General features: G+C 48.3%; 1 long non-coding RNA gene across 1 annotated transcript; it reads left to right on the forward strand.

The window, feature by feature from the left end:
• The first annotated feature begins 1,534 nt into the window (after positions 1-1,534).
• LOC139185674 (uncharacterized) lies at positions 1,535-3,036 on the forward strand. Its single transcript, XR_011569165.1, has 2 exons — positions 1,535-1,655; positions 2,068-3,036. It is a non-coding gene; the product is annotated as an uncharacterized lncRNA (long non-coding RNA).
• Positions 3,037-21,430: the final 18,394 nt, after the last annotated feature.

Below are 21,430 nucleotides of genomic sequence, written 5' to 3' on the forward strand. Positions count from 1 at the left end.
CAGTCCTTCCAATGAACACCCAGAACTGATCTCCTTGAGGATAGACTGGTTGGATCTCCTTTCAGTCCATGGAACTCTCAAGAGTCTTCTCCAACACCACAGTTCAAAAGCATCAATTCTTTGGCACTCAGCTTTCTTTATAGTCCAACTCTCACATCCATACATGACTACTGGAAAAACCATAGCCTTGACTAGGTGGACCTTTGTTGGCAAAGTAATGTCTCTGCTTAATATGCTGTCTAGGTTGGTCATAACTTTCCTTCCAAGGAGTAAGTGTCTTTTAATTTCATGGCTGCAGTCACCATCTGCAGTGATTTTGGAGCCCAAAAAAATAAAAAGTAAGCCACTGTTTCCACTGTTTCCCCATCTATTTCTCATGAAGTGATGGGACCAGATGCCATGATCTTAGTTTTCTGAATGTTGAGCTTTATGCCAACTTTTTCACTCTCCTCTTTCACTTTCATCAAGAGGCTCTTTAGTTCTTCACTTTCTGCCATAAGGGTGGTGTCATCTGCATCTCAACATCATTATTGATATTTCTCCCAGCAATCTTGATTCCAGCTTGTGCTTCTTCCAGTCCAGCGTTTCTCATGATGTACTCTGCATAAAAGTTAAATAAGCAGGGTGACAATATACAGCCTTGATGTACTCCTTTTACTATTTGGACCCGGGCTGTTGGTCCATGTCCAGTTCTAACTGTTGCTTCCTGACCTGCATACAGGTTTCTCAAGAGGCAGGTCAGGTGGTCTGGTATTCCTATCTCTTTCAGAATTTTCCACAGTTTATTGTGATCCACACAGTCAAAGGCTTTGGCATAGTCAATAAAGCAGAAATAGATGTTTTTCTGGAACTCTCTTGCTTTTTCGATGATCCAGTGGATGTTGGCAATTTGATCTCTGGTTCCTCTGCCTTTTCTAAAACCAGCTTGAACATCTGGAAGTTTACGGTTCATGTATTACTGAAGGCTGGCCTGGAGAATTTTGAGCATTACTTTCCCTTGGACTGCAAGGAGATCCAACCAGTCCATTCTAAAGGAGATCAGTCCTGGGTGTTCTTTGGAAGGACTAGATGCTAAAGCTGAAACTCCAGTACTTTGGCCACCTCATATGAAGAGTTGACTCATTGGAAAAGACTCTGATGCTGGGAGGGATTGGGGGCAGGAGGAGAAGGGGACGACAGAGGATGAGATGGCTGGATGGCATCACTGACTCGATGGACGTGAGTTTGAGTGAACTCCGGGAGTTGGTGATGGACAGGGAGGCCTGGCGTGCTGCAATTCATGGGGTCACAAAGAGTCGGACACGACTGATCGACTGAACTGAACTGAACTTACTAGCTTGTGAGTTCATTAACATAGTTTAAAACAAACATTCCCACAAGAAAAACACATTGGTTAGCTAAGGTTTGAGAAAAGTTGAGTTCAGGTGGAACCAGGTGTTGTCATGGCAACACAGAATTTTAAAAGAAACCTCTTTTTAAATTTGTATAGTGAAGGGGAAAAAATTTAACACTTGTTTGTTTCTTTCTGCCACTTAAGAGAAAGAAAAAATGTCTGACACTTGCAGCCTATTTCCTCGGTTGGGAGACCCTTGGCCTTTCTGCCTGTTACCCTCTCAATGTGTGAAGAAGAAGAGCTATGGGAAAGAAAAACGGAGGTAAAGTGAGGTAGAGGGATGAGGTGTGTGGGGTTGGGATGGGCTGCTCTTGAATATAGGATATAGGAAACTGGCCTTTCTCCTTCCTCTGCACACATGAAGCGTGCATTCCTTGGCCTTTTTCTGTAGTTGGATTGGGGCAACTGGACCGCATTCTACCCAACAGAAGCAGTAGGAAGTGATGCCAGGTCATAGCCTGCTGAGTGACAGTCCCTGTCCTTCCATGACCCTGCAGGTCACATCCTGGAGATGAGACAGCAGAGCCCAAGTCACCAGTCTGGAGTTGTATTTGCAAACTCCGAACATGAACTGGGTTCACAGCAGATGTGTCCTACATGGCGTGCCCCCTGTGACACCCCATGCACTCTCTGACCCTCTTGCCCCATTTTCTTCCTGGTGTATCTTCTTCCAGGGCAGGACAGCAGCTGCCTGGGACGAGGAGGACAGGCTGAGGATGGACAGCTGTAGACTTGCACTTGGCCCAGCTTGGAGGTGCCAAGTGGAGCCACTCAGGCGCCCACCCATCCTTCAGAGCTTGGCCTCATCACACAGCAGGTCTGATGAACAAGGTTGGCCCCTGGGAGGTCACACTGAACCTATTTTCTCCTGGAGGCTGCAAAAATAAATTCAAGCCACTGCTGCTGCTGCTGCTAAGTCACTTCAGTCGTGTCCGACTCTGTGCGACCCCACAGACGACAGCCCACCAGGCTCCCCCATCCCTCGGATTCTCCAGGCAAGAACACTGGAGTGGGCTGCCATTTCCTTCTCCAATGCATGAAAGTGAAAAGTGAAAGCTCAGTCGTATCTGACTCTTAGTGACCCCATGGGCTGTAGCCCACCAGGCTCCTCCCTGCATGGGATTTTCCAGGCAAGAGTACTGGAATGGGGTGCCATTGCCTTCTCTGCAAGCCACTGCTCATGTTATTTATAAACTATGAGATTAAAGTAGGGGAGAAAAATCAATGAATTAAAATTAACCCTTTATCCAGACTGTAAGCATTTTACTTCCTCAGAACCTAGAACAAATAGGTGGCTGATTCTTCTATTATCAAATAGAAGTTTGCCACTTTTATTGTAATGAAAAGTTTTCATTTGAAATAGGATTAATTCCAATGGTTTTGGGGCTTCCCAGATGGTGTTAGTGGTAAAGAATCTGCTTGTCATTTCAGGAGATGCAAGAGACTTGGGTTTGACCCCTGGGTCAGGAAGATCCCCTGGAGTAGGAAATGGCAACCATTTCTGTATTTTTGCCTGGAAAATTCCTGGGACAGGGGAGACTGGCAGGCTACAGTCCATAGGGCCTCAAAGAGTTGGATAAAACCGAGCACAGCACTATCATGGTTTTATTCTAAAATAAAATGGTTTTATTCTAAAACATAAAGCCTGAAAGAATGCCATTTATTCTCCAAGTAAAAACCCTATCTTATTACCTGAGCCACACTGGTCGGGTTACCTTAGGAATCTGAGGCTCCATTTCCATATTTGTAAAATGAGAAGAATAATGCCGCCCTCACAACGTTATTGTAAAGGTGAAATGAGACGACACAGGCTAAGTGCCTGAGCCAGTGGCTGGCACTTTTTGTGAAAGCTCAAGAAGTACTGCCTCCTGTCTTTAGGACAGAGCGATATATGATGGTTCAAAAAGGACCATTAAAGTTGGAAGGAGAAATTAAGATCTTGCAGTCACACAAAACAGAGCTGCAAAGTGGTAACGAAAAGGATGGGGTGTGTCCTACAGACAGTTTTTAAGATAGATGTATGGAAAGGAGGTATAAACATATGTGCTCATCACTAACTAGAGTGCAATGTTTATTTATAGTTTCCCTTTTGAGGTGAAGTGAAAGTGAAAGTGAAATCCGCTCAGTCGTGTCTGACTCTTTGTGACCCCATAGACTGTACAGTCCCTGGAATTCTCCAGGCCAGAATGCTGGAGTGCGTAGCCTTTCCCTTCTCCAGGGGATCTTCCCAACCCAGGAATTGAACGAGGGTCTTCTGCATTGCAGGCAGATTCTTTACCAACTGAGCTATCAGGGAAGCCTTTTGAGGTGAATACATGATGTATACATGATGAAATGCACAGATCTTAAGTGTTCCTTTGCTGAGTTTTGACAAATGCCCATGTAAATCCATACCAGAATATAGCAGTTCCCACAGTTCAAAAAATTCCCTCATGTCCCTCCTAGTCAATCCTGGACTCCAGCCTCCAAAAGCAACCACGATTTTGATTGTGATCTAAGCAACCATAGATCAGTTTTTCCTAGAGTTTCAGGATTCCATATTCATGGAAACATCCAGTAGAAAATCTTTTGTGTAAGCCTTCTGTCACTCTTTGGGGTGATTGTGTTATTTCCCACATTCTTGTGTGTATCAGCGAGTCATTCTTTTCATTGCTGGGAAATAGTCCATTGCATGAATATATCCCAGTTTGTGTATCTACTGCTGGACACCTGGGATTCTTCCAGGATTTGAAAATTATGGACAAGGCTGCCTTGAATATTCTCAGCCTTTTCTTGGTGAATTTGGATATCTTTTCACTACTTCAATAGATATGTCATGTCGCTTTTAAATTATTGTAATTTCCATTTCTTTAATTGTCAGGAATGGTGTGCATTTTTACCCTCTGATGATAATAATAATCCCATTTCCTGAATGCTCACTGTAGTAATAGGCCGTCTAATTTATCCTCGTAAGAATCCTGCAAAATAGGTGTAATTATATCCATTTTACAGATGGAGGGACAGACATGGGCTCATTAGGTGACTGGGATGTTTAGACTCTGATGCACCAGGGGTCTGAAGCTCTCTCCAGGCCAGACCAGGCTCCTGGGGACCTGGGTACCATCTAGACACAACTTCACTCATTTCTTGGAGGAGCACCTAGATCTGTACATGGCGCACATCTACCAAATTTAATAATAAACACTTTGCAGTTATATTGGTGAGATAACTTCCCCATTCTGTTGGCTTCTTCTTAGTATATATTGTATATAATTTTGTTACACAAAAATAACAAAAGGTTTATTTATTCAAACCCATTTTGTCTGATGACAGACTCAATTTTTCAAAAGCCAGGAATTTATCTTTGTTCCACTGCTGAAATAAATACGCAGTTCTGTTTTCTTCTTTTCATGTTTTATTTTCTGACTTATTGGGTGTGTATCGCCATATGTGGCATGAAATATGAATATGAGAAATGCCTGCTCAATAAATCAATCCAAAAGGGAAATTCCATTTTATCATGGGATATATAACCAAAAGAATGAAGATTTGTTTCCTAGAGTTGTATGGGAGGCTCAGGAGCTGAGCTTGGTTTTTGCTCACTGTTTCATCTCTAAAAGAAGGGGCCCTGCTGCTGCTGCTGCTGCTAAGTCGCTTCAGTCGTGTCCAACTCTGTGCGACTCCAGAGACGGCAGACCACCAGGCTCCGCCGTCCCTGGGATTCTCCAGGCAAGAACATTGGAGTGAGTTGCCATTTCCTTCTCCAATGCAGGAAAGTGAAAAGTGAAAGTGACGTTCCTGACTCCTCGAGACCCCATGGACTGCAGCCCACCAGGCTCCTCCGTCCATGGGATTTTCCAGGCAAGAGTACTGGAGTGGGGTGCCACTGTGAACACCACATACTCCTTAGAATGTAGGCCTTCAGGAACAGTGCTGAGAACTGCAAAGCATGGATTCAGTTTATGGCTCATTCTTCTACTTCTTGAATTCTCTTCTGCCTCCCTTGAAGTTCAAAGTCTAGCAATTAGTTTTATAACTACCCCCCCACCCCGCCCCCCCGCCCCAGCTCTGCTGCATGAATTGTGGTGCTGGAGAAGACTTTTGAGAGTGCCTTGGACAGCAAGTGATCAAACCAGTCAGTCCTAAAGGAAATCAATCCTGAATATTCTTTGGAAGGACTGATGTTGATGCTGAAGCTCTAATACTTCTGCCACCTGGTGCCAAGAGCCAACTCATTGGAAAAGACCCTGATCCTGGGAAAGATTGAAGGCAGGAGGAAAAGGGGATAATAGAAGATGAGATGGTTGGATGGCATCACCAACTCAATGCACGCGAGTTTGAGCAAACTCTGAGAGATGGTGATGGATAGAGGAGCCTGGCGAGCTGCAGTCCATGGGGTTGCAAAGAGTCAGACACGACTTAGCGACTAAACAACAACTACAACAGAGATTAAGAGGCTGCTTCCATAGAATAGCTAGAGATGGTTGATCGTTAACCTCAGATATGCAGATGACACCACCCTTATGGCAGAAAGTGAAGAACTAAAGAGCCTCTTGATGAAAGTGAAAGAGGAGAGTGAAAAAGTTGGCTTAAAGCTCAACATTCAGAAAACTAAAATCATGGCATCCGATCCCATCACTTCGTGGCAAATAGATGGGGAAACAGTGGCAACAGTGACTGACTTTATTTTTTGGGGCTTCAAAATCACTGAAGATGATGACTGCAGCCATGAAATTAAAAGACACTTACTCCTTGGAAGGAAAGTTATGACCAACCTAGACAGCATATTAAAAAGCAGAGACATACTTTGTCAACAAAGGTCCATCTAGTCAAGGCTATGGTTTTTCCAGTAGTCATGTATGGATGTGAGAGTTGGACTATAAAGAAAGCTGAGTGCCAAAGAATTGATGCTTTTGAACTGTGGTGTTGGAGAAGACTCTTGATTGTCCTTTGGACTGCAAGGAGATCCAACCAGTCCATCCTAAAGGACTGGAGTTTCAGCTTCAACATTCAACTCAGTCCTGAATGCATTGGAAGGACTGGTGTTGAAGCTGAAACTCCAATACTTTGGCCACCTGATTCGAAGAAGTGACTCATTTGAAAAGACTCTGATGCTGGGGAAGATTGAAGGCAGGAGGAAAAGGGGTTGACAGAGGATGAGATGGATGGCATCACCGACTCAATGGACATGAATTTGAGTAAACTCTGGGAGTTGGTGATGGATAAGGAGGCCTGGCATGCTGCAGTCCATGGGGTCGCAAAGAGTCGGACATGACTGAGCGATTGAACTGAACTGAACTGAACTGGGGAGCGGAGGGAGTGAAACTGGTAGGAAGTGAAATTAGAAGGACCCAGTGACTGATTCAGTCATGGGGGGAGGTTGAGGGAGAGGCAGGAATCAAGTGAGTCCCAGTCTGGATGGGAGAGTGGCGGTGCCCGCTGTGTGAGGAAATAAAGGAGGAAAGGCAAGTTTTGGGGGGAAGTTGACAAGTCCCGTTTGACATGTGAGCTCCAGGTGACTGAAGGTAGCCCAGGTAATTTAACAACTAACAGAAGCTGATGTCAGAAGGAACATCTCATCTGTGGACACAGCTTGGAGAGGCCTGAGCAAGTGTCTGATGGTTAAACCAGCTATCGTTGAATTATCCAAGGAGAGTGATGAAAGAGGAAGAAGAGGGGGCCAAAGACAGACCCTTCCACATTTCAGTTCAGTTTCAGTTCAGTTCAGTTCAGTTGCTCAGTCGTGTCTGACTCTTTGCAACGCCATGAATTGCAGCACGCCAGGCTTCCCTGTCCAACATCAACTCCCGGAGTTCACCCAAACTCACATCCATTGAGTCGGTGATGCCATCCAGCCATCTCATCCTCTGTCATCCCCTTCTCCTCCTGCCCCCAATCCTTCCCAGCATCAGAGTCTTTTCCAATGAGTCAACTCTTCGCATGAGGTGGCCAAAGTACTGGAGTTTCAGCTTTAGCATCATTCCTTCCAAAGAACACTTAGGACTGATCTCCTTTAGGATGGACTGGTTGGATCTTCTTCCAGTCCAAGGGACTCTCAAGAGTCTTCTCCAACACCACAGTTCAAAAGCATCAATTCTTCAGGGCTCAGCTTTCTTCACAGTCCAACTCTCACATTCATACATGACCACTGGAAAAACCATAGCCTTGACTAGACGGACCTTTGTTGGCCAAGTAATGTCTCTGCTTTTGAATATGCTATCTAGGTTGGTCATAACTTTCCTTCCAAGAGGTATGCATCTTTTAATTTCATGGGTGCAATCACCATCTGCAGTGATTTTGGAGCCCCCCCAAAGTAACGTCAGCCACTGTTTCCACTGTTTCCCCATCTATTTGCTGTGAAGTGATGGGACCAGATGCCATGATCTTAGTTTTCTGAATGTTGAGCTTTAAGCCAACTTTTTCCACCCTCCTCTTTCACTTCAGTTTAGTAGTGTCCAATTTTTCATGACCTCACAGACTGCAGCATGCCAGGCCTCCCTGTTCATCACCAACTCCCGGAACCTGCTCAAACGCATGTCTATCGAATTGGTGATGACATCCAACCATCTCATCCTCTGTCGTCCCCTTTTCCTCCTGCCTTCAATCTTTCCCAGCATCAGGGTCTTTTCCTGAGTCAGTTCTTCACATCAGGTGGCCAAAGTATTAAAGTTTCAGCATCAGCATCAGTCCATCCAATGAATATTCAGGGTTAATTTCCTTTTAGGATTGGCTGGTTTGATCTCCTTGCTGTTCTAGGGAAATCTTGCTTCCACATTTAGGGGCAAATAAAAGAAGGAGTCCAGGAAGAAACAGGTCAAGAAGTAAGAGGGAAGCCAAGACAGACCGTGGAAACCAGTGGACCAGTGAGTTTTGGGAAGAAAGTTACAAGAGAGCTTCCAGTAGAGACGGCTGGAAAGATAAGGACTAAGAATGCTGTTCTGTTCTGTTTGGCAATTAAGGGCCTGGAGAAGCAGACCTGTTTCAGGGACTTGGGAGTGTGTGCTCAGTTGCTCAGTCATGTCTGACTCTTTCATAACCCCATGGACTGTCGCCTGCCAGGCTCCTCTGTTCATGGGATTTTCCAGGCAAGAACACTGGAGTAGGTTACCACGCCCTCCTCCAGGGGATCTTCCCAACCCAGGGATGGAACCTGCATCTCTTGGGTCTGCTGCTTTGGCAAGCAGATTCTTTACCACTAGCACCACCTGGGAAGCGAGTTTCAGACACATGGGTGTGGTGGGTGGGGTGAAATCTAAATTGCAAGTAATCTGGTAATGAGGGAGGGAAGCTGGTGTGGACAGCAGAGTGTAGACTTTTCCTGGAGAGATTGGAAGGGAACAGCGGAGAGAAGAGGAGGTCAGTGAGCATGTGTGAGGACTGAGCAGGGAGGGAGTTGGTCAGAGAGAAGGAAGGTCCAACGTGGAAGGTGGAGGGACACAGTGGGTGGAGGAAGCCCAGGGAGAGGGCCTGGTCAGGGCAGAGAGGGCGTGGTCAAGCTGACCCACCCGGACTGCAGGGCGAGGAAGAGGTGGGGCTGAGTTGGGGCTCAGGGGTGTGGGGGTGTCCTGGGAGGCAGTGTCGTCTGAGGATGGCTGCTCCGGAAGCCTGGGGTAGGGCAGGGTGAGGGGTGCAAGGGCCAGGGCCAGTGCTCTCAGAGGACCTCAGGGTCGTGGGTGGGGGGTATTGGGGGGTCAGGATTGGGGGTGGGAGGTGGAGTGTGGCGGGAGCTGGGAGAGCCAGCGGGCCTGGAGGACTGCAGACGGGGGAGAGGATTCTGACAGAACACCCAGTCCCTGTGAGTCCAGGGCCCCACACCTTCTGCCAGGCCACATTCTAGAACCTGGGTGTGGGTCTGCTCCAGTCCTGGAATGTGCACGTGATTTCAGGGAAGGGTATGTCCCGGCAGAGGTACCAGTTAAGGATGGGCAGATTGCTGCAACAAAAGGCACATCCCTGTGTCCAGGCCCCGTGTGACCAGTGCTGGACGGACCCACCAGCCTCTCCGGCTCACACCAGCCTTCATTCTCCTCTGGGGGCTGAAGCTGTCCAGTGCTCTGGTTCTGGTTTCCAAGGGCACAGTTTGGGTCTCCAAGCTCTGGGGCTCCAGGTACCAACACCTGACCTGTCAACCTGAGACCTGGAGAAAGTCCGGAAGCTCTGTGCGTTCAGATGACCCCCTGCATCAGCAAGTCAGGTTCCTGTATTGCCCCCAGTGCGGACCAGACTCACTCCTTCTGCTCATGCCGTTCCCCCTTTCTTGAATTTTCTACCACTTGAAAAAAAAATCTCATGGACCTTAAGTGTACAAAATTGACTAAATTATATCCTTGGTTCATGATATACTTTTATTATTGGTCCATGCATGGTCCTGCTACATACCTACCTATCCCCCTACCTGTATTATACATCACATTTAAAAAACAATGAGATAGAAACTTCTCTGATGGTCCAATGGCTAAGACTCCACCCTCCCAATGCAGGGGGCCTGGGTTTGATCCTTGGTCGGGGAACTAGATCCTACATGTTGCAACTAAGACCCCATGCAGCTAAGTAAATAAGTATAAAAATGATGAAATAAACACTTCAGGTTGTCAGGTTGGAACCACCTCTCAACCTGACACCCAGCGCCCTAGGCAAGCACGCAGCTGTGTGAATCACCCTGTCGCTCCTCTCTTCCTTCCCTCTCCTGAGTAACCACCATCCTTAAACCTCGGTGCCTTCTTTCTTATTTGCCTTTTTATATCATCTCATGTCATCTACAGATATTTATCTCTTTCATACGTATTTCTAAAATATATCTATTAAATTTTAACCGTCTCTACCTTCTTTAAGAAGGTCATGCTGTATGTAGTCCTTTGGGATTTGTTTTTCTCACTTAATGTTAAGTTGATAAGCATCCTTCACTGTTATTATCACTGTGGTCCATTTATTTTGACTGCTGCCTGATCTTCAGTGGTGTGAGTACGTCTCAGTCTGTTTATCTAGTCTTCTGTTGTTATTTAAGACAATCCTGCTACGAACATTTTTTGTATGTGCATTTTCTTGGAAATAAACCTGGAGGTGGAATTGTTGGGTCATGGCATATGTGAATTTGCCCTGGGGACTGTTCAACCATTTTCTGAGGATCTGTGGATCCACGTCGTCTCCAGTACTTGGCTATGTCATGCTTCTTAATTTGTGCCTGAATAGGAATGTGTTAAGTAATGTTTTGGGCTCAGACAGTAAAGAATCTGCCTGCAATGCAGGAGATCCAGGTTCTATCCCTGGGTCAGGAAGATCTCCTGGAGAGGGGAATGGCAACCCACTCCAATCTTCTTGCCTGGAAAATCCCATGGACGGAGGAGCCTGGTGGTCTACAGGCCATGGGGTCCTAAAAAGTCAGACACGACTGAACACAGGGACCTAAGTCTCTTGAGGAGTGTATTGGGGTCTCCAAAGAAACAGAACCAACAGGATGGATAGACAGATATGAGGACATTTTTCATAGGAAGTGGCTCATGTGACCATGGAGGCTGAGAACTAAGTCCTTAGGTCTACTACTCTGTATGTTGAAGAACCAGGAAAACCACTGGGTAATTGAGTCCAAGTCTACAGGACTGAGAAGCATGAGGAGCTCAAGATGCAAGTCTGAGTCCAAAGGCCCAAGAACTGTGGTGGCTGTTTTGTCGCCAAGTTGTGTCTGATTCTTGCGACCCCATGGGCTGTAGCCCGCAGGCTCCTCCGTCCATGGGATTTTTCCAATAAGAATACTGGAGTGGATTGTCATTCCCTTCTCCAGAGGATCTTCCCAACCCAGGAATCGAACCTGGGTCTCCTGCATTGCAGGTAGATTCTTTACCAACTGAGCTACGAGGGAAGCCCATGGTGGTGGGAGTTCCAACTCACATCTGAAGGCCCAGGACCACCAACATCCTAGGACAGAAGAGATGGATGTCCTAGCCCTTCCTTCGTTTTTTTCAGGCCCTCAGCAGACTGGATGCTGCCACCTTCATGAGAGAGGGCCATCTTCTTTTCTTTTTTTTAATTTTAAATTTTAATTGGAGGCTAATTACTTTACAATATTGTGGTGGTTTTTGCCATACATTCACATGAATCAGCTGTGGGTTTACATGTGTTCCCCATCCTGAACCCCCCTCCCACCTCCCTCCCCATCCCATCCCTCAGGGTCATCCCAGTGCACCAGCCCTGAGCACCCTGTCTCATGCATCGAACCTGGACTGGAAATCTATTTCACATATGATAATATACATGTTTCAAAGCTATTCTCTCAAATCATCACACCCTCGCCTTCTCCCACAGAGTCCAAAAGTCTGTTCTTTACATCTGTGTCTCTTTTGCTGTCTCACATCTTTCTAAATTCCATATATATGCGTTAATGTACTGTATTGGTATTTTTCTTTCTGACTTACTTCACTCTGTATAATAGGCTCCAGTTTCATCTACCTCATTAGAACTGATTCAAATGCATTCTTTTTAATAGCTGAGTAATATTCCATTGTGTATATGTACCGTAGCTTTCTCATCCATTCGTCGGCCAATGGACATCTAGATTGCTTCCATGTCCTGGCTATTGTAAACAGTGCTGCGATGAACATTGGGGTACACGTGTCTCTTTCAATTCTGGTTTCCTCGGTGTGTATGCCCAGCAGTGGGATTGCTGGGTCGTATGGCAGTTCTAGTTCCAGTTTTTAAAGGAATCTCCACACTCTTCTCCGTAGTGGCTGTACTAGTTTGCATTTCCACCAACAGTGTAAGAGGGTTCCTTTTTCTCCACACAGGGAGAGCCATCTTCTTACCCAGTCTACTCATTCAAATGCTAATCTTTTCCAGAAAGAGCCCATCAGACACACCCAGAAATAATGTTTTACCAGCCACCTGGGCATCCCTCAGCCCTGTCAACATAGTAAAATACACCTCACTGCATCCTGTCCCACTTCCTGTTCGCCTCCCCTTCCAGGCCCAGTTCAAGGGGACTTCACTGGGAAGCCTGCCCTCCTCCACCAGCATGTGAGTCGGGATTTTGGTTCTGGCCGCCCTCTCCCTTCCAGGTCCCTGACTCCTTGACATCAGGGGACGTACATGTCTCTCTAACTCCCCCATCATTGCCAAGGGCACATCCTCCAACTAGTTATTGCTGTTTGAATAAAGCAGCACCCTTGAACTGTGGTGCTGGAGAAGACTCTTGAGAGTCCCTTGGACTGCAAGGAGATCCAACCAGTCCATCCTAAAGAAGATCAATCCTGAGTGTTCATTGGAAGGACTGATGTTGAAGCTGAAACTCCAATATTTTGGCTACCTGATGCAGAGACCTGACTCATTTGAAAAGACCCTGATGCTGGGAAAGATTGAAGGCAGGAGGAGAAGGGGATAACAGAGAATGAGAAGGTTGGATGACATCTCCGACTCAATGGACATGAGTTTGAGTAAACTCCGGGAGCTGGTGATGGACAGGGAGGCCTGGCGTGCTGCGGTTCATGGGTGCAGTCGGACACGACTGAGCAACTGAACTGAACTGAACTTGTTTATGCAGATCAAGGAAGTCAGATGCCATCTACGAGGGAGGGGGCAGGGTCTGGAGGGACAGGGAAGAGGAAGCCTCTGTGAGCTCCGTGAGCTCGGGATTGCAGGCTGCCTTCTGTCGGGGGTGGGGGGGACCATAATTAGCCACTCTGCGAGGTCCTGCAGCTGTGCTGGAAGCCATGTGACTTCTCCCAGTGGCTGGACCGAGGCCCTGAGGGTGGGACAGGAGCCCATGTTTTGCCCAGAGGGGAGCCCCGCCCCTGGGAAGTTCTGCACCAAGGGCTGGGTTAGGGGAGCCTCTGGTTCCATCTGTAGGGGCAGAGCGTGTGCCACCCCAGGTGCATGCCCTGCAGGCTGGGGCCTGGGGCTGGGTAGGGCTGGGAGGGGAGCCTGCCTGCTGAGGGCTTGTCCTGCAGAAGGAAGACTGGGGCTTGCAGTAAGCTTGGCCTCGGCCAGAGGGCATCACCCCATCCAGCCCCTCTGGAGTTCACTGAAGTTCTTCCATCAAGGGCGTCTTTCTGCCTTCCCCGGGGGCCGAGGGAGCCACTGCCCTGTGTCCTTGGGCGGTGAAGGCGCTGATTCTGGTTGTCTTCTTCTAGACCTACACCTAGAGACCGAGGTGTGTATCACCACTGGGATTCTTGTCTGGGCCTTTGTTTTTCCTGTCTTCTCACTGCAATTCAGGGAAGCCCAAACCCAACGCCCTAACTCTTGGTCTGGGATGTGCTACTCTTCATGAAACCCTCCCTTTCATTTTCCCCTGCTGTGGCATCTTTCAGAGAGTGTTCCAGCTGTTATCCTGTTTGGTCTTCCCAGGGCTTGTTCATCACAAGCTTCCCTATGGGCCCCAGTCTGTGTCATTTTGGCCACCTCCGCCACCTCCTCCTTGGAGGGCTGTGCCTTTGCCTACAAGGATGGTCGCATCATAGAGCCTTCATGCTGTGTTCCCTGTGGCCAGAGGGGAGCTCACGGCCCAACCCAGACTTGTCAGGCACCGGGGAATCTCTGTCACAGGGTCACCTGACTTGGCACGGTCAATCCGGGCTTTTCCCATTCACTTAACACACATTCTTAACGCACTTTACACACATCCATCCTAAAGGAAATCAGTCTTGACTATTCATTGGAAGGACTGATGCTGAAGCTGAAGTTCCAATCCTTGGGTCACCTGATGCGAAGAACTGACTCATTTGAAAAGACCCTGATGCTGGAAAAGATTGAGGGCAGGAGGAGAAGGGGACAACAGAGAATGAGATGGCTGGATGGCATCACCGACTCGATGAACATGAGTTTAAGTAAACTCCGGGAGTTGGTGATGGACAGGGAAGCCTGGTGTGCTACAATCCATGGTGTTGCAAAGAGTTGGACACGACTGAGCAAATGAACTTAACTGAACACACATTCTGGAGGAATTCTGGGTGTGTTCCAGGTGCTGTGTGGGAGACACTGAGGATGCAGAGAGAAATGCATGATTGTGCCCTTGACCTGCTTGCAATCCCTGGAGGTAAGACCTCAGGGTTGCAGCAGGTGTCGTGAAGGGTGTGGGTTAAATCACCTCTCAGCGCAACGCCTGCCAGATGGCGGGAGACAGCTCTGCACCTGCTGGGCAGTCAGGCTCATCTGCAAAGTCGGACACTTGTCACATGCCTGCTCTGTGCCCCCGGGTGCACCACACTCGCGATCACGGCTCCCCTTGCCCTCTGAGGCCACTGTCCTCCCTTCCACAAACAGAAGAGAAGACCAGACCTCTTGCTTCATTCTTACAGCAAACGGCAGCTGTTGGTTATCAAATCTTACGATCTTGGCGGAGGCCTCCCACTCTCTTGTGAGAATTCAATGAGATTTTTTTTAATGTAAGATACCCAGGACAGGGTGGCTTTCCTGGTGGCTCAGACGGTTAAGCATCTGCCTGCAATGCTGGAGACCCGGGTTCAATCCCTGGGTTGGGAAGATCCCCTTGGAGAAGGGAATGGCAACCCACTCCAGTATTCTTGCCTGGAGAATCCCATGGACAGGGGAGCCTTGTGGGCTACAAGGGTCACAACGAGTCGGACATGACTGAGCAACTTCACTCACTCACTTCACCCAGGACAGAGCCTGGATGCCGCCAGCTTCCCGATAAGAAGGAGCTCTGTGGTTCCCTCCCCAGCTGTCTCCTTTCCACACCTCTCATCCTGCACCACCCTCCCCAGTGGAACACACAGTCATATCTTCCCCCTCGTGATAATTAACATGTGTGCCAACGTGTCTGTGGAAAATCGCTTATGCTGTCTGTGCCTTTCATCTCCAAGGACCCAATCATGTTTGGCAAGCAAGCTCCCAGACGCGAGGTCGGCTCTTTCAGCCAAACAATGAGGAGGAGATTATCCAGGAAATTGTGACAAAGCAAGCAATTACTCTGATGCATGCGGGCTTCTCGCACAAAAACCAGACCTTCTGCTTCAATTACCTGCGTGATATGTCTGCATAGACCTAGACACGGCTGGTTGTTTTTCCTAATGGTTCTTTCTTTTTTTTAAAAACATTTATTTATTTTTGGCTGTGCTGGGTCTCTGTTGCTGTGGGGCTTTTCTCTAGTTATAGCGAGCGAGGGCTCCTCTTGGTTGGATGTGCAGGCTTCTCACTGTTGTGGGGCTTCTCTTGTGCAGTGTGGGGTTTGGCGTGCACTCGGGCTTCTGTTGTTGTGACTCCTGGACTCCAGAGCATAGGCTCAGTAGTTGTGGCTCTCAGGCTTAGATGCTCTGTGACCCATGGGATCTTCCAGGACCACGGATAGAATCTGTGTCTCCAGCATTGGCAGGCAGATTTTTTTTTTTAACTGCTGAGCCACCAGGGAAGCCCCTGCTAATGGTTCTTTACCCAAGTGAATCTCCCCAGGGCTTCACATCCATGGCCAACAGGAGAGCAGGGTTCAAAGGCCGAGGTGGGCCTGTAGCCCTGGGACCCTCATGATGCTCCCAGTCCTTGGGATAAGCAGAGAAAGATCTTGGATTCCTCCTCACCCCAAAGCTTTCTCAGTCATGCCAGCAGGAGTTGGGGGGGGTACCCTGCCTTTCCTTTCCCGGAGTCTTCCTCCCCACTGTCATCCCCTGGCCCCTCTGCTCTGCCCACCCCGGGTGCGTGCCTGGGCCTGAGGAGTTGCCCCCTAATCCCCACTAGGGATTAGCCAGCCCTGCCGACCAGCATTTCAGTAATCACAGTCCTTCTTAGGTTTCTGCAGTGTTCAGCTTTCACATCCATTATCTCGCCTGATCCTCACAGCAGCCCTGTGAGACAAGCATTAGTGGTGCCATTTTAGATAAAAAAAAGAGAGAGAAGCAATGGAAGAGAGGGGGTTTATGCCAGGTCAGCTCAGTTCAGTTGTTGCTCAGTCGTGTCCAACTCTTTGCGACCCTATGGACTGCAGCACGCCAGGCTTCCCTGTCCATCACCAACTCCCGGAATTTACTCAAACTCATGTCCATCGAGTCGGTGATGCCATCCAACCATCTCATCCTCTGTCGTCCCCTTCTCCTCCCGCCTTCAATCTTTCCCAGCATCAGGGTCTTTTCCAGTGAGTCAGTTCTTCATATCAGGTGGCCAAAGTATTGGAGTTTCAGGTCATCAGGCTAGAAAGGGCAGAGCCAGCCTCACACCAGGGGCAGGGACCCAGGGCCAGGTGTTCTGACTCCTGCTGTGTTCTCTTTCTACTCCAATATTCCTGACTCAGGAAAAATATCTGAGACCAAAGGAGTGAATTTTTTTTTTAAAAATTATTAATTTATTTTTAAATGCTTGTTTTTATTTATTTGGCTGCTCCAGGTCTTAGCTGCAGTAAAGTGAAAGTGAAGTCGCTCAGTTGTGTCCAACTCTGTACGAGGGAATTCTCCAGGCCAGAATACTGGAGTGGGTAGCCATTCCCTTCTTCAAGGGAATCTTCCTAACCTAGGGATCAAACCCAGGTCTCCTGCCTTGCAGGCAGATTCTTTACCATCTGAGCCACCAGGGAAGCCCCAAGCTGCAGTATGTGAGATCTCGTTCCCTGATCAAGGATGGAACCTGGGCCCCCTGTGTTGAGAGCGCAGTCTTAACCACTGGACCACCAGGGAAGTCCACAGAAGTGAATTTTTAATGGAGGGATTTCCAGCCCCTATGAAAGTCATGGGGCTTGTTCTTGGCTGTGTGAGGCCTTTAAGAGTCTGTCAAATTGTACCCCATGCACCGCTGTCTCTTGGGGTGGAAGGGGCACAGGTCTAGTGTTACAACTTACCCAAACGAGATATCATCTCCCCTCGGAGGTTTGGAATCTGCACAGTAAATTGAAAATGCAGATAAACAATCACAACAGCCAGAAGCGCCAGGGCCGGACCTGACGGTCACCAAGTATCCATCTCCTTTGACACCTTCCATGGCAGAGTTGTGCCGAGAGAGAAAAGTGAGTGTCAGTGGACGCCCCAGATAACCAGAGCTGGCCTGGAACCTTCCAGCGAGGATCAGAGTGATCCTTGCACATGTGAATGACCCCTCCCTACCCTGGCGAAGAGAGAGAGAATATTTTCCAAATGCGTTGGCTGAAAGCTCAGGTGCTCAGGTGATGGTTTCAAACCTCCCCCCTGACTCGGAGTCACCTACTAAGAGGGGACCAGAGTCTGGACCAGATCGTCAAGACTCTGCTTGGTGCCTGGCTACTGCTGTTCTTGTCCAAGTCTTCTGCACTCAGGAGAGATCCTGATCCCAGCTCACCTCCTCCGCAGATGAGCACAGAAGCTGAATTTCTCCCTGTGTGCTCAGTCACTCAGTTGTGTCCGACTGTGAACCCATGGACTGTAGCCCGCCAGGCTCCTCTGTCCATGGAATTGTCCAGGCAAGAATACTGGAGGGGTTTCCAGGCCCTCTTCCAGGGGATACAGCTCAAACTCTTATGTCTTCTGCATCAGCAGGGGGGTTCTTTATCACCGAGCCACCAGGGGAGTTCTTTATCACCGAGCCACCAGGGGAAGCCCTGGATTTCTCCCTACTCTTTTCATTTTTTTTTCTTCTGCAGCTGGTGGTAGAGAATCTGAGTCATCTACTGACCTGGGAAATCTCAGAGTGAGAGTTTGTCAATGACACAGACTTGCGTGTAGCCCCGGGGTTTCACTTCTGAGTACATCTCTCACGTCCGTTTCTGTGTGTTAGAGACAGCGACCTCTTTTCCACATCATGCCCCTCAGTTCCATCTCCTCTAAAGCTGAAAACCCTGGAATGGCCAGTGAAGTGCTTTGTAAACTGAAAGGTGTCACACGGATCTCAGTTCTACCATTCTTCAGCTTACTGGTGGAATTGCTTTTCAAATCTTGTGTTCCATCTCCTTGGAATTGCATGATGCCTTAAGACATCACAAAACAGTAGAGTGGAAGAAAGAAGAAGAAGAAAAAAAAAAACCTCTAATGCTAAAATGAAAACATGTTAGAAAATTGCTAGTTTTGTACTGCTTAAGACCTGGGTTCCCCAAGGGGGTTCTTGTGACACTCATGTACTTAAGCTTTGGTGACAGGTCACAGATTCATTCCTTTAACAGGTATTTACTAAGCATTCCGAGGGACACAGGTCTGTCTGTTGTGGCCCTTTGGGATGATGAAGAGATCAGGAATTCCCCCGTGGGTGTGACCACAGGGAATGTGCCTCTCCAATGAGGCTTATCTTCACTTCTTGTGTTTTCTAGAGGAGCTGATCTGCCTACAATAATTCCTTCCACTTCGCTCCAGTAAGTTTAAATTTGTGGAAATCTCAGTCTCAGCTTCTAATCCTTTCGATACTGATGATTTTCAATAATAAGCTAAGAGGCTCGTTCGGATTCCAATTTCCGAGGGAGAAAAAGGTCAAAAGAATTCCTAATGCTTCAAACTAGTCTCCTCACTCCCCCAAAGGGCCACTGGGGGGGCCGGTCTCCTTTCAGAACCCGGTTCCAGTGCAGACGTGGAGCCCTGTACCCTGAGCCCTCCTGACACCCACATAAATGCGGTCCCCTCCATTTCTATACAACTGGCCATGAGTCTGCCCAGGGCCCCTGCCCACCTGCTCCAAAGTCCCATGGACATGTCCCAAGGACAGTCCCAAAGTCCCATGCCCAGTTCTGTGCTGGCTTTGACCTTCAGGGGCTCTTTTGTCATAATCTCTGTCTCCATCTGGTCCAGAGGCCATTTGCTGCCCTGGAGCCCTCATTCTGGACACGCATGACCTGGCATCTCCCGGCATCTCCCTGCCTGGCACATAGTCCCCAAATGAACATGCCCAAACCTGCCAGCTTTTTTCAGTTTTCTGCTGAACTCCAGCCTGCTTCTCAGGGATGGCTCCCTTTGCCTTATGAGCCTTCGTCTGTGGTCTGCTCTCCCTGGAAAGTGGAACGTGGCTTCTTCTACCTTCTATCTGCTGACTTCTGCCTCCATGTGCAACCAGCCACATCGGGTCACTCCCAGGAGCCTCTCCAGGTGAACACCAGAGGGGACTTACAACATTCAGCTTGTCCTTCTGCAGCGTGAATAACACAGTGAAATATTAGCATCTCTGTTGTCATAGCCTCCTTTCAGTGAGACCAGTGAGCAGGGTCGAGTCACGTGGTTTACCTGCTTTATCTCGCTTGATTCTCGCGATAAGCCTTCTGCATGAGATTCTATTACTTTCTCTTTATGTATGGAAAAGGAAGCATAGAGTTTTTGTTGTTGCTTTCTAAATTTTTAATTTTTATAAGTTGTCCAAGAATCACACAGCATGTGAGAAAGACCAGATTTGGCCCAAGGAATTCAGCTCCAGCCACACTGGACTGCCCCCTCACACAGCATCAACTCTAGTTCTCGAGTCTTGCTTGGGGTCAGTTTGCCGCACCAGGTCTCCATGGCATTTTCCACAGGGACAATCCTACTAGATCTTTAATGCCTTAAATTTCAGGAAAAACTGATGGAGAAGAAAAAGAGGAAAGCTGTCCTTGGGAACTGGGGGAACATAGATAAAGGGAGGAGATGGGGAGCCCTTCAGATTCTTCTGTAGCACTGATGGTTTAGATTGACGGGCACAGACAACAAGATGCCGAGAGACCAATTTCCCAGGCTGTGAGCCTCAGGCTGGAGCTGAAATCCCCAATGAGCGTGTAAGCTCCTAACTTAGAAGAAAGTCTTCTGGGAGAAGCAATGGCACCATGTGTCCCAGTGGGTAGGGCCTTTGTCCACCTCCCAGAGTTTTCTGTCCCCAGCAATGCACAGGAGCTGCTGAAGTTTGTCCATGGGTCTTTGAGGAACACCAGGAAGAGGGGAGGGTTGACAGACCAGGAGAGCTGGCACAGCTACTTGACCAACGGGCAAGTGGGCAGTTTCAGCTGGTGACAGTGTGAAATGATGATACGAAGACGAGATGTCCCCTTCCCCAAGCCCTCAGCGCTATGGAATTCCCGCCAGCATCACTCCGCCACTGGAACTTACAGGAACCACAGGGGAAAGTGGGTAAGGGAACAATGAAACGACCAAGATGAGTTGTTACCACCCCAGAAGAGGTAAGGCTTCCCTGGTGGCTCAGTGGTAAAGAACCTGCCTGCAAAACAGGAGACACAGGAGACAAGGGTTCGATCGCTGTGTTGGGAAGATTCCCTGTAGGAGGGCAAGCCAACCCACTCCAGTATTCTTGCCTAGAGAATCCCATGGACTGAGGGGCCTGGTGAGCTACAGTCCATAGGATTGCAAAGAGTCGGACACTACAGCGACTTAGCATGCATGCAACCTAGAAGAGGGAGGGCTAGTGAAATAGAAAAATGAAGTTACAGTTTTGGCATATTTGATTTCTGAGAGTCATACTGCTTCACTAGGTTTTCTCAGCTATACCTTTAAATCACCTGATCTACAAGGAGGGTCTCTGCAGGTCTCTAACATGCTCTCAGAGCCGAATACAACTTAAGTCATGTAGAGTAGATGCTTGAAAGGCTCCCCGAGGGTTCTCAGAGTTAAAAAAAAAAAAAAAAAAAGAGGTGTTTCCCTTAAGTAGGCTTGCCATCTAAGTATCTTGGTGATGACATTGTCTATGTATTTATTTGAAATACTTGCTGAAGCCTAGCGCTGTAGGTAGGCACCAGGATACCTCTCCAGCTTTTCATGACTAACGGAGGCACCTTGGGACACTGGTTTCCTTCCCTACCCCCCACCCCCCGGGGAACCAGTGCTATGCTTGTCTCCCTGATGGGGGTCTGATGAGGAAGGATGCCTGCTGGTTGCCCCCCACAACGCCCGGGAAGGTTTCCAGCAGCAGACTCCTCCCCGACCCCCATCTTCTTTAGCACGTGATTTTTTGGAAGTCACTGTCAGGAGGACTGAATACAGGAGTAGAACCGTGGGGGCAGCCAGAGGTCTGGATCAGCCTTTAAAGTTTGAAAACAAACACCAAAAAGGAGCCAAATCGTTTCATAGCCTTAGTTGCTTAAACGAAATTAACCAGCACCAAACTGCAGAAGCCAAACTTCAAGGTCATGAGCGAGACTCGCTGTGCGTGTAGCCGCCTATGTTCCTCCAGCCACTGGCTGTATGCCATCCTTCTTGG

Source organism: Bos indicus, chromosome 11, assembly GCF_029378745.1.
Source record: "Bos indicus isolate NIAB-ARS_2022 breed Sahiwal x Tharparkar chromosome 11, NIAB-ARS_B.indTharparkar_mat_pri_1.0, whole genome shotgun sequence".
Classification (NCBI taxonomy): Eukaryota; Metazoa; Chordata; class Mammalia; order Artiodactyla; family Bovidae; genus Bos; species Bos indicus.